At 36.8% G+C, this 13,711-nt stretch overlaps 1 protein-coding gene across 3 annotated transcripts in view; it reads right to left on the bottom strand.

Moving 5' to 3' along the window:
* MAP3K5 (mitogen-activated protein kinase kinase kinase 5) overlaps positions 1-13,711 on the bottom strand; it is a 196,082-nt gene that overhangs the window by 98,270 nt on the left and 84,101 nt on the right. The window lies entirely within an intron of this gene.

The following is a 13,711-nucleotide window of genomic DNA, read 5'->3' as shown; positions in this document are numbered from 1 at the left end:
GTCTGCTGTGACTAATATTAGACAAAACTGACTTTAAGGCAGAAGTTTTTACAAGGGAGAGGAGGAGCATTTCATAATGATAAAAGGGTAATAAATTCAATGAAAAATTTATAATCCTAAATATATCTATTAACATGGCTTTAAAATATATAAAACAAAAATGGACAGAACTAAAAATTAGACAAATGTAAATTCATAGCTGGAGATTTTATTTTATTTTATAAAGATTTATTTATGTATTTATTTGAGAGAGAGCACATAGAGATAGAGGGAGAAGCAAACTTCCCCACTGAGCAGGCAGTCCTATGTGTGACTTGATCCCAGGACCCTGGGATCATGAGCTGAGCCAAGAGCAGATGCTTACCAACTGAGCCACCGAGGTGCCCCCATAGCTGGAGATTTTAAAACACTCCTCTCAGCGATAATCCAGCAAGTAGACAAAAAACACCAATGAGGATATGGAAGATTTGAGTAACAAGATTAACCAAGTTAAATCTGTTTCATGGAACACTACACGCAATAGTGGTGCACTATATCCTAGGCCCTGAGGCACTTCTCAACAAATTTCAAAGAACTAAAATAATGCAGTGTGTTCTCTTGCCACAGTAGAATTAAACTAGAGAACAATAAAGAAAGATATGTTTGACAATTGGGCAACCTTCTTCTGAATAACCCCATGGGTCAAAGAGAAGTCATGCTGAAAATGAAAAGATATTTGAGCTGAACTATACTGAAAGTTCAATATATCAAAATTTCTGGGATGCAGAATAATTTATACCTCTAAATGCATATGTTGGAAAATGAGCAAGGTTGAAAAATCAATGCCAATAAGCTTCCATCTAGAAAAATAACAGCATATTATCCCCAAAGTAGAAGGAAAAGACATAATAAAGAGGAAAAATTAATGAAATAAAAAGTGCAATAAAGAAAATCAGCAGTGCCAAAAGTTGATTCTATGAGAAAATTAATAAAATGATAAACTCCAAGGCAAATTGTTCATCAGTTAGCAAGAGGGAGAGAGAAAGAGAGACAGAGAGAAAGAGAAAGAATATAAATTACTGTTATGCTACACTCAGGAAACAAAGAAGAGGATATTAGTATAGTTCCCATTAACATTGAAAAGAAAGTAAAAGGAGGGGTGCCCAGCTGGCTTAGTGGGAGAGCATGTTACTCGTGATCTCTGGGTTTTGAGTTCAAGCCTCACATTGGGTGTAGAGATTACTTAAAAATAAAACCTTTTAAAAAAAATAGAAAGTAAAAAGATATTCAGAACTTCATGCCAATAAATATGGCAACTTAGGTAAAATGGAATATTTTATTGAAAACCACATAGTAACATGATTTAATAAAAAATGGAAAATCTATATCTATACAAAATTTACAACAATCTGAAATTACTTTTTTTCTATCATCTATCTGCCCCAATAGAGTGTAAACTCCATGAAAGCAAGGACCTTGTCAGACTTGTTGGCCATGGAATCTCTGATGCCTGAATCATCAGGATGCCTGACACAATGCAGGTGAATATGAAATACTTGCTGAATGAAGAAAGTCTGCATTGACTTCTTACCAAGAACCAGGCTGAGACAAGTGGTAAATAAATACAGTAGTTCATCGCAGACTCAAATAATCTATTCACTTTCTTCAGTAGTCTAAACCCTGACTTTGATAAAAACCATATGACCAGAAAGCTACATCCTTAGACTACATTAAATTAATGCATTGCATATCACCTTCATCATATTACATTTTAAAGTTGTTGAAATTCACTACTTAAGAAAAACATCAAGGACATTATATAGCATTCACTGTTGTCCCCTGAGCATCTTATATGAGAAATTCCTTTCATTTATTGCTAGAGAGAGCAGTTTCTTCTGAAGATGTAGCATATGATTCTTTTTTCATGCTAACTAAAAGCCCATTGGCTTGGAGGTCAGTTATGCCAAGCATGTTGATCCTTATTAGTGGCATACTTGTATTCTCTAGTTCCTTGATGATAATTTTCCAAACATATTTTTATCATTTCATTGTTTTTTAAAGACTCAAACTTGATATATTATTGTTAAAATACAGATGTTAAAATATAGATGTTAACATACAGATGTTAAAAGAATGAAAGTATCCATTTTAGCTGAAGGTGACGCATCAGTCATTTTAGGGTAATTGTGTCACCATATCAAACAACTGCAAATCCCAGTAGCCAGCAATGCCTGTTCATGCCATATTTCTATGTTGGTTGGCTCAGCTTTGCTCACACTGTTTTCCTTCTGAGACTCAGTCTAAAGGAGTATTTTTCTCCAGAAAACGATCAAGGAAAAATACACATGGCACAACCACAAACACAGCTTTTAAAGCTTCTGCTGATAATGAGTATCAAGCAAGACATGAATGCAAACCTGGTGTGGGTTAGACAGATCACCTTCCTATGAACAGGGACAGTATATTTCTAACAATAAAACAACATAACACAGATGATATTCTGTACCCAAGAAAGCTGTGATTAATGCCAAATAGTAACTATACCAAAAAGACAACAAATATAGCTGCCTCTCTTTACTGAGCACCTACTAGGTACAAGGCATTGTACTAGACGTTTCAAGCATAGTATTTCTAATTCTGACAATTTTTTAAGGTAGAGAGGATTCCCTCAAGGTTACTGATCAAGATACTAAAGCCTGAACATATTAAGTTATGCACATTAAAAGTGGTAGAGTAGGAACTTGACCCAATTCTGCTCAATTCCAAAGCTCTTCTTCTCTGTATCACCCTGCCTACTCTTTGGTGTATGTTCAAAAAATTTTTTAGTTCTTTTTCATTACTTTCTGTTTTTTTGTTTTGTTTTTGCTTTTTAGTAAAAGGGAGTTGGGTGAAACAGGAAAAATTATCCTTTTATATTAATGATAAAATTTATATTCTACATATAAAAGAAACAGGTATTGATATGTTCTTGGAAAGAATAACGTTTGTCACAAAATATATTTGATTAGTTTTATTGGAGGCTAATGTATTTTTTAAAGATTTATTTATTCATTAGAGACACAGAGAGAAAGGCAGATACACAGGCAGAGGGAGAAGCAAACTCCCCTCAGGGAACCTGATGCAGAACTCGATCCCAGGACCCCGGATCACAACCTGAGCCAAAGGCAGACGCTTAACCAACCACTGAGTCACCTAGGTGCCCTGAGACTAGTATTTTTGAAGAACTTATATGGCAACACTGCTGAATGTGCCCATAAAAGTGCACCAAAGAAGAAGTTTTATGTTGTTGAAACTTCACCATTTAACTAGCAAGAGGATAAATGAACGTGGACATTAGTTCTTACATAAAGAATCTATCAACAATGGATTAATAGTATAAAACTCTCTATAAAGATAGAGAAATAAAATGGCTAGAGGTGAGTAAGCTAAATTAAAGACAATTTCACGAAATAAAGAAATCCTAAGGATGAAACCACATATTCACATCTTAAGAGGATTCTAGTGACTACATTTGAGCAACTGTATGAAGTTATGTCCACTATTGTTGATTTTTTTTTCTATTTTAGTACTAAATATTTACTGGAAAAAGTAAATAATCTGCATTTTTCAATTCATTATTACATTGAAAAGATGCAAATTTCTTAGTCGAACAAAGCAACAGATTTTTGTTCAAAGCTGCCTTATTATTAGCAACTGTATTTGTCACCTGATTGCAAGCTACCTCTAAAAGAGGCAAGTACTTGATTATGAAGTGAGTGATGAAGTCTTGTAACAAAGACAGTTCATTTCTTGCATCTGCACTGAGATGTTCAACAAAGTCAAGAATAAAGGAAATATTCTTGAGTTGATTATTTCTAGCTAGAGCATCTACTTTCTATCAAAGAAGAAACTGAGCTCAAGTCAAGTTCTCTCTATTTAGCTGTCATTTTTCCTCCTTTGTGATAGAACAGCTGTGATTCTTTCTGTGAGACATAAAAGTAATTAAATTAGAATTTCATGGTGCTTTGCATCTCTAGGGATATTTCTTAAATTAATCACTCATAAAATAACTCACAAAGCAGGACAGCATAAGAAGAAAACTAGTGCCGAATCACTCCATTAATTTGGTCTGGAGATGGGGGAAAACCCTCTCTTCATTTCAAACTGCTTATCAGTTTCTGATCCATTTTATAACATAAAAGTCAGGAAGAAAATAGAATAACCCCATATCCTTACTATTTCCTTCCAGCCCTTTTCCTCTTCACATACTTTTTTCCAAAAATAAAAAAATAAAAAAAAGAGAGAGAGAGAGATTCATGTTATTTTTATAATCTGCTTTTAAATTTTGTTTGGATATCATGATGCATCTTACTATCAAATATTTTTTTAAAACTACCATTTCCTTCTGGGTTTACACCCAAATGAACCAAAAGCAGGAAACTAAACAGATATTTGTACCCCAATGTTCACAGCAGCATTATTCACAGTGGCCCAAAAGTGGCCGAAAACAGCACAGATGTCCATTAACGGATGAACAGATAAATTTAATACAGTGTATACCTAAAATAGAGTATTATTTAGATTTAAAAAGTAAATTTTGACATGTTACAACATGGATGGACAATATTATGGTAAGTAAAATAAGCCAGTTGCAAAAAAGATAAAATACCATATGACCCCACCTATATGAAATATAGTAGTAGAGTCAAATATAGTAGTGTAGTCAAATTCATCGAGAAATAAAGTAGAATGGTGGTCACCAATGGCTGGGAAGAGGGGAAAATGGGAAGTTGTCTAATGAGTATAGAGTTTGAATTTTCTAAGATGAGAAGTGCTGTGGATGGATAGTGGTGATGGCTGCACAGTAATGTGATGGTACTTAATGCCACTGAACTACACACTTAAAACAGTTAAAATGGTGAGTTTTATGTTACCTATATTTTTACCACCAAACCCCAACCCCACAATTTTGAATGAATGATATTCCATCATATGGGGAGGTTATCCTTTGCTTAACATTTTCCCCAAATGTTGGACATTTAGGTTTCTTGAAACTTTTTGTTACCATAAAATTCAGTGTAGTAAACATTGTTGCAAACGCATCTTTATTTCCACATCAGCTGTTGCTTTAGGATATTTTCCAAAGGACATAACTGGATTAAAGAACATGAATTATTTGAAGGCTCTTAATGTATGATGCCAAACTGCTTTCCCGAAAGGTCTCCCAACTCACTTTCTTAAGAGCAGTGTAGGAAAGAGATCTTCTCTCTCCTTCATAAAATATATTAATCAAATATATTTTGTGACAAACATCATTCTTTCCAAGAATATATCAATACCTGTTTCTCTTTATTCATGCCAAAATAAAGTATTATCTCTTTTTATCTTTGCCAAATGATAACAAGAAAGCATAGCTTAGGATTTTAACACGGTACTTTTCTGATTGCTCCTGAGACTGAATAGTTTTCATATGTTTGACCAATCTAAACTTACCCTTTCAATAACTGCCAATTCTCTCAAATGAAACTGTAAGCCCCAGGGTGCCTGGGTGGCTAAGTCAGTTAAGCATCTGCCTTTGGCTCAGGTCACAATCCTGGAGTCCCAGGATCAAGCCCTGTGTCGGGCTCTCTGCTTAGTGGGGAACCTGCTTCTCCCTCTCCCTCTGTTCTTCCCTGCTTGTGTTCGTTCACTAGCTTGCTCACTCTCTCAAATAAATAACATTTTTAAAAAATGTAAAACCCATATTCTAAGAAGGCTGGGAGGGTGGGAGGGGATACATTTGGGAAAGCTCTGAAGACAGGTAAAAGTGGTGTCAGTGGTTTACACTTAATTTTTAAGGATGTGAGGAACAGTAAAGATTTAGGAGGAAGGGAGTGACAGGAAAATATGGAGAAAGCCTAAACCTTTACTAAAAAGAGAATAAGCATATTATTGATTGTGGTTAATCTATTCAATAACATGGATTCATTAAGCAGAATCTCCAGAGGCAAAGAACTCCATCTACACAGCTGGAAGACTCTACAAATGACTGCGATGTTCAGCCAGGCTTGCAAATGATCCCCTTTAATTCACGGAGTGAAATAACCCCTGTCCTTCCACATTCTCCTCCCTTTTCAGCATAATGTTTGGCAAATATCTAGTTTTCTCACTCAACCTTCTGACAACTGAGCTACATAAAGCAAGCCTTAGTTGTGTCCCTTAGGTGCTCAGTACTTGTTAGCTGCAATTATGAACCTCTACAATGATATCCTGAATATAACCATTCCTGGATTTTGACTTGGTCAGGCCATATTCATCCAATCTATCGTTTTCCGGGTGTGACATTAAAGCAAGGTCAGGGCATGAGACCAATTCACCAGGGTGCTTGTTTACCAAGCAACTGTAGGAACATTGTATGTTCTACCCGGGTCTCCAGGTCATCCTGGAACTGCTAGTCACCTAGGTGCCAGCTATATCAGGACATCAATGAGCAAGGGGTCAATGCTGAGTTACTACAAACCGTTCAGGATTTGAGTTCTTAAAAAAAAAAAAAAAATCTAAAATTTGGAAACTCACCTAACAGACACAATAAAAGACTGACCAAAACTGGTATCAGTGGAATGATGGTGAGATAAAACTCTGGGGGGCATAAAGGGTAGTGGAAAAGGAGATAATACAGAGAAAGACATCTTGAAGCCAAGAAAAAGAAAAAAGGGCTAATCTGGCAAATGGAAAATAGGCAATAGTCTCTATTTGTATGTTGATTGGCTTGTTACGTAACTCTCCCAAAGTAAAGCCAATCCCATTAATAATGTAAAAACTAAGTAGTTATTAGGCACATATTACTGTTTGAATAGCACTGTCACTGACGTCAAAGAAAATTAGTTGATAAGGCAAAGCTGTCTGTCCTTTAACAAGTTACTATGGAAAAATGAACATATTAATGCTAAAAACAGGCTTAATGCTTTCAATTTCCTGGGTATGGATCTTTTTTTGGCATTACAACAGGAGAGCCATGTTCAAAGTTCTGAAAATGACTTTCTATCTCCCCTTACAAATGAGAAGACCATCCTGTGTAAAACCAAACATGATTTCAAACAAGTACTGCCTATCCCACATCACCCCACAACAGCTGTGGCTTGTGAAATTCAAATAAGGCCCATGTGAAAAGTATACAGACTCTGCAGTTTTACTCTTGTCAGTTAAATGTTCAGCTAGATGCAGAAAGAAGAGAAAGAAAACCTTTAGGAATATTTTAGGAAGAGGGATACTTAATCTAGTTAAGTGCTCATGTTGAAAATGGATAAATGTAACAATACATAAAGAAACGCAAAATACTTTCACATATTATACACTAAAGATTTAACGCGAGGTGCCTACTAAATTCCAGGATTTTAACATATGTTACTTCTTTTAATTCTCACAACAGAGCATTTATTCCTCCTAAAACAGTAAGTCTGAGCCAGTTGGAATTTTAACAGTCCTATCCTCCTTCCCAGTGATCTGTGTAGTGCTGGGCTGATGATATACTAAAAGAAATGTAAGAGTCTGTGGTAGGTTTTTATGAGTGTGCTTTCTCATTTCTAAGAAAATGACGGCCTCCTTTCGTCTCCAGATCTTGGTGTAGCTAAATTGGATTGATGCCTGCAATGGCCATGGCCACTTTGCAACCCTAAGGAAGCCAGCCTGAGGGCAGAGCCACTGAGGGTAATAATGAGGGAACAGACTTCCGCTGACATTTTTAAGCTGCTGACTCAACCTACTCTAGACCTAGCCTCATTTCTGGACTTCATGTTTTAGAAAATACATTTTCTTATTGTTAAAGCCTACTGGAGTAAGGTATTCTGCTACTTATAGGATGCTAAGAACATTCTAATTCTTGTAGGTAAGTATTTTTTAAGTATTTTCTAAAGATTAACTTGCCTAAGATCACAGTTTCCAAGTGTTGACTCAATTGTTTGTTTCACATCAGTCTCCCAAAAGCTCTCTTCAACAAAACAGTATAGACATTCCCAGAAATGTCTGTTCCTGGAAATTCTAGGAAAGAGAGCCTACGATGTAGTAAAAACAACACTGACTCCGAAAATTAGATTTGAGTTTTTATTAATGACAGGATATAAAAAATTTCATTTACTTTAAATTCATTTAGTCAAATTCTTTGAGTTTCAATTGCCTTGGTTGTAAAATGGGAGGAAAAATGTCAGCGTAGGCTTTCTTTGCTTGTAAGTATGCAATGGTTAACAGCATATACAAAAGTCTTGTGTAAACTCTAAAGTTTAAGGGACTGGTAATTATTTCCACCTACTGAACAAATACTGCACATAAAAAAACGTTCTAAGTAGGCCAGTCTGCATGTGAATTCAGCATGACTATTTCATGGTTACTTCTTTGTTAGATTAGGTTAAGAAAGGAATCAGGGAGATAATCTTTGCAACGAATTTTCCATGGCTCTCCAAGTCATGGTCCATGGTATTTCCTTGGGTCATTCTACTTAAGTCCGTGACTTCAGAAATTCTGGTCTCTTTTTTGATATAAGTCTAGGCTTTGGTGTCATAATATTTCCTACTTCGAAAGCACAGTGTCACTGTCTCATCTTGTGCTGTATCCTATTGCAGCCCCGAACATTCTCTAACCAGAGCATGTGACAGACACTATTACTGCTTTCTCTAACTTAGATTTAACTTTATATTGAACAGCTATGATAAAAAAGCTACAACCTCTTCATGACTGAAAGCTAAATTCAGTTTAATTATGTAAAGATCAAAAAGGCGCTTTCCCTACCTTAATGTAGATTAAAGAAATTTAAGTATAGAAAAAAATAGCATTTTAGCTATCCTCAAGAGCTTCAATAGACAAAAATAACTAAGGAAGTGACAATGAAAAACATCAAATGTCATAGAACTAGTCTTTTTTTTTAATACTTAAATCATCAGGGTGTGTTCGTTCAAACCACTCAGAGCCTCTGTCCCAAAGAAGATTTAACAATCATAATTTGTTCTAACAGAAGAAAAAAAATTATCCTAACAACATATCACAATTCTGCAAACTTAAAAAAATCTAAACCATAAACTTTTTTTCTTATTTCCTATTTTTGTATTCCCAACCCCCAGGAAAAGCTCTCCAAAAATAGGCTTGCCTAGATGTAACATGGTGCCTTGCCACAGTACCCACACCAGATACGATGCTCAGAGGAGTGCATCCTCCTGACAGGGAGCCAAACACTGAACTCATTAAAGGTGTTAAAAAAAAAAAAAAAGGGAATTGCAAGAAAGAGCTCCATGAGCCATTGGAATGACAGCTACTTGGGGCTCTTGAACTATTGAGTTAAAGTTCCTATCCTTGAATTTTCCGTGGCCAGTACATCACGGTCTCTGCAAGTCAACAAAAAATGATTCAGGCCATGGAATATGTCCATGAAAAGAGACCCGAGGGACTAACTACCTGCCACAAAATTCCTCTCCTTATCTTAGCAGCAGCATTTGACAGGTGGAGACTCTGGGAGGATGATGGCTCAATGTCAGTTGAAACATCCCTCCGGGACCCGTGACTCAGGACATACATCATCCTTGGTAAATCTGCCAGGATGTCTCATAACCTCAGGGACACCCTCTTGTGTCAGCACCCTGACAACGTGCTTTTCACTTCTCAGCACGAACAGAAAGGGAGGTTAGGGATGATGCCAACATACGGACATGAATGAGTGTGTTTGCAACGCTGTGGGGGTTGGATTAAAACATTAAGAAATACCCAAGAAGCTTTACAAGTGTGATGGTGTGAAAAAACACCTATTTACAAAAGGCGGGGGCGGGGGACTTCTTAGCAACCCAGACAACAAATGGATGCATGGCTATCTGTGATGGTAATGGCAGGTTATGGGTAGGTAATCTACTGTAAAAGTGGCATTCTTTTAATACTGAAGAAGTCGGTGAGTGACTCCAGATCAACTCCTAGGGACTCTCCCATGGAAAGGCTGTGATCTCTAACAGCTTTCCCTGTTCTTACTAGAACATTAATGGACAGCTTAAAATGAAATCATAAAAATTCTGATATCTTCAATTTGACCTGAAGACCTGGACACAAAGCTCTTTTCAGAGACAAGTAATAATAGTCCTCAGCCAAATGGGAAGGATAAAAGAGGAGCCTGGATCTGGAAGCACAGAAAGGTAAAACAACACAACCAGAAAAATCTGTTCCTTTACTGACCTTTATGTGACCTTGAAAGCTTTCAGTAGTCTAAACGCATTTCCAAACAGGGAAATGCTCTATTTTATTCTTGTGCAATGCACACTAACTTCATAGGAGATTTTTCCATTTGCATTCGCTGACCAAGAAAATTAGGCTTTGAAAGACTACCTATGCAATTTGTTATTGCTATCATATCAAAGCATTTATAGTGGCACAATGCTTCCAAATATTAGATTCTAATTCTCCTAAAGGTAAGACTTTTCTTAAAGCGTAAATCTGGTAATAGAAAGGCTGTATAGTTACATTCTTCTTTTGTAACAGCAGAAAAAAAATTGGTTAAGAGAAACTGTAAAACTCTCTTTACTAAAGAGAGTACACTAAAAATTTATCATACAAATTTAAAAGTCTGAATCAAAGCTTTCCATGAGGATCTAGGAAATGACCCCAAGTTTTTCTCCCTGGTTCTAACCCATTATCTCAATTTCAGTCCCTGGTTCAACCGCTAGAATGAGAAGATTTTGCAAAGTTAAGATTCCAGTTTCAAAATTTGGAAGATTTTATGGCTATCACTGAGGAACTCCTCATGAAAGCCAACCTCTTTAATGTATATATTTTTAATTAGAGTACATTTTAGGAATATTAAGAAATACAGAAAAATAACATAAGCAACACTCCCACATTAATCCCACTCAGCTTAAGAAATGAAATGTTTTAAATATTCTCACAGCTCCATGTGAATCACTCCTTTCTACTCCTTTATTCCCCCTGGTAACCACCATACTGAATTGGGAGCTTATAATGTGCATTCATGCATCTATACCTTTACTAGGTGTATATATATATTTGAAAGTTTCCATAAATGATATTGTACTCCATGTATCTATCTTTCTGCTGTTTGCTTCTTTTGCTCAACTTTTTTTTTTTTAAAGAATTTTTTGGCATGTCAAATTTTACATAGAGCTTCAGAGCTTCCAAGAATTTTTCTAGAGTATGTATGTTGGAGTAGATCTGCTGGATCTAGGATGGGCTACCTGTCAACTTTCCTTGATAATACTGAAATATTTAAGTGGTCATAAAAATTTCTACCACACTAGGAGAGACACCCTTGCTAACAATTGATACTGTCACACTTAACTATTTCTTTATAAATCTAGTAGTTTCTAATGGTGTATTAGACATTTTTGGATGATATGTTGTAAAGTGTGGATTCTGCTATACTCCTCATAAGAGTATTCAGGCTTGGGGTGCCTGGGTGACTCAGTGGGTTAAACACCTGCCTTCAGCTCAGGTCATGATCCCAAGGTCCTGGGGTCAAGCCCTGCATTGGGCTCCTTGCTCAGAAATAAGCCTGCTTCTCCCTCTCCCTCTGCCTGCTGCTCCCCCTGCTTGAGCTGCCTCTGTGTCAAATAAATATATAAAATCTTTTTAAAAAGAGAGTCATGAGTCTTGTTATAACTGGCAAATAAATTGTTGATGGTTTATCTTGATCATGTGGAGGCATGGTTTTAGGTTTTATTAGGGTGCCTCTGTCTCAGATTTGCTCTTCATTTTTAGTGCACTTCGTTAGTCCTGGGATATAGTTTTTTATTTCTACACCATGGCCCTTCTGGAGCTTTAGTTGGAAAGTTTGATTGTTCATGTAGCACCCTCTCACTTCAGGTTCAAACTCCAAAGTCTGGCTCTCCAATGCTGGGCAGCTGTTGAAATTTCTGTTTAGCCTTTTAAGACTTCTAGCTACTATTTTGCACCTGGGCTCCTAGGGTGAAACTTGAGTTTTACCTCCGACACACACGTCAGGGCCCTGCTGAGAACTGAACGGGAGTTTATACGGATTTGGGGGTTCGTTCTCTCTCTGTGGCTCCTTCATGTAGGAGGTATGTCACTCAATTTCCAGGCAATCGGAAAGCCTCAGACTGACCCCTCCGACCTTTAAGTGATTTTCTTCTTGAGTTAGCTCTGTCCTGTGCCCTGCAGATCAGGGAAATCATGCTGCATAGGAAAAACCATTTATATGTAGATTTTTACCCAGTGTGGTACCCTTCCCTTATCCAAGAATCAAAGCCTCTTCAGTTTCTGACTCCTTTGAGTCGCTGTCCAGTACTTTCAAACTGTTTTCCTTCTCAAGTGTTTTTCCAAGTTTATAATTGTTATAATTGGCAGGGGTGCCAGTGCAATAGAACCCACTCTGGCATTTCCAAAAGGCAGAACCTTGAGGAACAGAAGCAAATTTTGATGCAAAGATTTTCCAATCTTTTCTTTCTATGATTAATAGTATTTTTAAGCCTTGCTTAAGAAATTCTTTCCTATCCCAAGGTCAGCTTGTATGTTTTATTCAAAGTTTTTGTTTTTTCTTTCTTTTTTTATTTTTTTAATTAATTTATTTTTATTATTATTTATTTATGATAGTCACAGAGAGAGAGAGAGAGAGAGAGAGAGAGAGAGAGAGGCAGAGACATAGGCAGAGGGAGAAGCAGGCCCCATGCACCGGGGGCCCCATGTGGGACTCGATCCCGGGTCTCCAGGATCACGCCCTGGGCCAAAGGCAGGCGCCAAACCGCTGCGCCACCCAGGGATCCCCTCTTTTTTTATTTTTTAATGATTTTATTTATTTATTCATGATAGACACAGAGAGAGAAGAAGAGACACAGGCAGAGGGAGAACCAGGCTCCTTGCAGGACCCTAGGATCATGATCTGAGCCAAAGGCAGACACTCAATCACATTGAGCCACCCAGGTGCCCAGAGGTTTTGTTTTTTCTAAAATATTAAAAAAAAATTTTGGTCTTTAATTCACTTAGATTTCATTCCTTGTGCTTTAAAGTAGAATTCCAATTTCATTTTATTTTTACAAGCAGATAAACACATTTTCCCAGTACCATTCCTGAAGAGTCCACCCTTTCCACTCTGACTCATGAAGATCACTGCCATAAATCTAATCTTGTAAATATCTCAGTCCGTTCCAGGCTCTCTCTTCTGTTCCAGTGTTTGTCTAGGCCTACACTCAGCCTGCAACATCTTAATTATTACATCTTTAGAGTAGGTCTTGTTATCTGGTAGAGCAAAGTTCTTCCACCTTATTCCTCAAGATTGCTTTGCCTTTTCTTGGCCCTTTGTTTTTTCAAATAAATTTTAGAATCAATTTGTCAAGTCACATGAAAGCCCTGTTGGGGAGAATCAACATCTTTAAAATGTTAAGTCTCTTCATCCATAAATTTGGTATATATACTTTTAAAATTTATTCTAGTATTCTTTCATGTCTATCAATTTGTAGAAGTTTTCAACAAAATGATATTTTTGTTATTATATTATATATTATATTTTAAAATATCTTTTCAAAATGTTATTTTCTCGGGATGCCTGGGTGGCTCGGCGGTTGACGTCTGCCTTCGGCCCAGGGCATGATCCTGGAAACCTGGGATCGAGTCCCGCATCAGATTCCCTGCAGGGAGGCTGCTTCTCCCTCTGCCTGTGTCTCTGCCTCTCTGTGTCTCATGAATAAATCAATAAAATCTTTTAAAATGTTATTTTCTCAAATTATCTTTTCAACCAACTTACCCCAATTTACTCTGCCATATCAAATACATTTCATCA

Source organism: Vulpes vulpes, chromosome 1 (assembly GCF_048418805.1).
Source record: "Vulpes vulpes isolate BD-2025 chromosome 1, VulVul3, whole genome shotgun sequence".
Lineage (NCBI taxonomy): Eukaryota > Metazoa > Chordata > Mammalia > Carnivora > Canidae > Vulpes > Vulpes vulpes.
This window is presented reverse-complemented; position numbering and strand designations above follow the sequence as displayed.